General features: G+C 49.7%; 1 non-coding gene across 1 annotated transcript; it reads left to right on the plus strand.

Moving 5' to 3' along the window:
* The first annotated feature begins 1,666 nt into the window (after positions 1-1,666).
* Positions 1,667-1,821, plus strand: LOC126927760 (5.8S ribosomal RNA). The gene has a single exon (XR_007715852.1). It is a non-coding gene; the product is annotated as a 5.8S ribosomal RNA (ribosomal RNA).
* The last annotated feature ends 647 nt before the right edge of the window (positions 1,822-2,468 follow it).

Genomic DNA, 2,468 nt, shown 5'->3' on the forward strand with positions numbered 1-2,468 from the left:
TAAACTTTGACACGAATATCGAACGAAAAATTACGAATGGAAACCACCCGTAAAGAGAAATGAGATCGAGGCGCTTGCGTGAGGCCGTATACAGAAAGACCCGCCGCCACGATCTCGTATTTTTTTTTTTGCGTCGTGGAGACCGTACAAACGAATAACAAAATCTCTAAAGTGCCTCGTGTCGGAGAGATCATGCTCGCCTATTCTCTTCTATGTTTCGTGGTCTGTGTTGCGTTTGCTCTCCTCCTAGCAACGGGACATCGAAGACTCCTCTTTGGGATCGAACGAAGCGACTAAAACGAGTCGACGAGAGCGAAAGTACGAGTAGCGAGTCGCGCATGTAGAAAGGATACCGACATATCTTCGAAGGTTCTCTTCGAAGATCCATGGATACCTTATGCGCGTCGACCTTTCGTCTCTTTCACCGCTCTCGGTCGTTCTCGAAACGTGCTTCCTACCCATAGGGCGTGTGTTCTTCGTATGTCGTTTTGTTCGAAATAACGAAACCACTTGTAACATACTCGTGGATCGGGTAACCTAGAACGAAAACGCATTGCGTGGATGTTGGCCCGCTATGATAATGATGATGATGACGATGACTATGATGACGATGCGTAGCAACGATTCGTAACTAGTCTAGCCGAAGTTGGTTCAGAGGGGACCGCAGGCTGTCTACCCTCGATGTCGTGAGTCGGACACCCGTGCCGTCGCTAGAGTTTTTTCAAAGCTCGGCTTCTGGATATTGGGAAGAAAGACCGCTCGAGGACGACGGCTGCGCGTGCGTCCCATCGAATTTTTTTTTTTTATACCACCTGAACGACTAAAGTTTCGTCTAGTTCGTCGCATATAACCCGTTCAGAGGGGACCGCAGGCTGTCTATCCTCGTTGTCGTGAGTCGGACACCCGTGCCGTCGCTGAAGTTTTTTCAAAGCTCGGCTTCTGGATATTGGGAAGAAAGACCGCGCGAGGTAGATGGATGCGAGTCCCATCGAATTTTTTTATTTTTTAAAAAAAACAATCACCTGAACGGAGATGTGTTCTCTTTCGTCGATTTTTCACGCTTTGAGTCGTCGCGATCGCCATCCGTTCGGAGGAGATCGCCGACTTCGAAGCCTCGATGTCGTGAGTCGGACACCCGTGCCGTCGCTAGAGTTTTTTCAAAGCTCGGCTTCTGGATATTGGGAGGAAAGACCGCTCGAGGCCGAGGGTCGCGCGAGTCCCATCGAATCTTTACATCACCCGAACGATGGAGGCGCACGCTCTTTTTCTTGAATAATTGGACGAGAGGAATGCATATCGTATTATATATACACACACACACACATATATATATATATGGGCTAGCCACCGTGCGTATTTCTTCGCGAGATCGTGTGCTGCACAGAGGATTCAGAATCGGGTGTTATATCCCCGTCGTTTCCTGACGAACGGAGCTTCGATCTCGATGGTTGTTATATATCATAATGTACTTTTCGCCCGGCCGGCGGACGCGCGTATCTTCGCGCGTTCGTCGGATTTCATTTTCGAACGTTTTCGTGTCGTCGATCTTCCGGCGACTTCTGCGCGTCCGATTCCCGTTGGTCGGTCGTGTCGGATCTCGGCTTCGCTCGAACCGAGTATTAAGAGTACATGGAGTACAAGAGTTTTAAAAAATATATGAAAAGATTACCCTGAACGGTGGATCACTTGGCTCGTGGGTCGATGAAGAACGCAGCTAATTGCGCGTCAACGTGTGAACTGCAGGACACATGAACATCGACATTTCGAACGCACATTGCGGTCCACGGATACAATTCCTGGACCACGCCTGGCTGAGGGTTGCTCACGTAAACCTAAGACTGCTTGCGTTGCGTGTCGTTCCTCTCTATCTGTCTCTCTCTGTCCCTTGGTGCCTTCGACAACCCGCCGTCGTTCTTACGATACGTAGAACGTTTCAGAGTCGGAGGAAGCGCACGAAGAAGGATACGAACAAGAGCGGACGCGAGAGAACGTACGCGACGTACGAGCGATTGTTGGACGCTCGTCGGCGTTCGTCGCGGTCGTGTCGAGACCGTGCAATTCGTACGCATGCTCGATATATAAACTATCGTGTTCACGGGAGACACTACGAAACTCTACCTCTGTCTCTCTCTGTCCCTTGGTGCCTTCGACAACCCGCCGTCGTTCTTACGATACGTAGAACGTTTCAGAGTCGGAGGAAGCGCACGAAGAAGGATACGAATAAGAGCGGAGAGAACCGTCACGGACCTGCGTGAGTGCTAGCGGCGTCGTGAGTCGTCCTTTCGTACGACCGCCCGCTTATGCACCGCTTCGTGTCGGTTATCGAATATATTATATATATATATATATATATATACGTAGTGTTGTCCTCGTGACCGATTTTTTTTTCATATCAGCAGATTTGCATACGTTTGCAGGTTTTCGATGAGCACGATGTCCGCGCCCCCGACGTCGTCTTAAATGAATAT

This window comes from Bombus affinis, unplaced genomic scaffold, assembly GCF_024516045.1.
Source record: "Bombus affinis isolate iyBomAffi1 unplaced genomic scaffold, iyBomAffi1.2 ctg00000209.1, whole genome shotgun sequence".
Classification (NCBI taxonomy): domain Eukaryota; kingdom Metazoa; phylum Arthropoda; class Insecta; order Hymenoptera; family Apidae; genus Bombus; species Bombus affinis.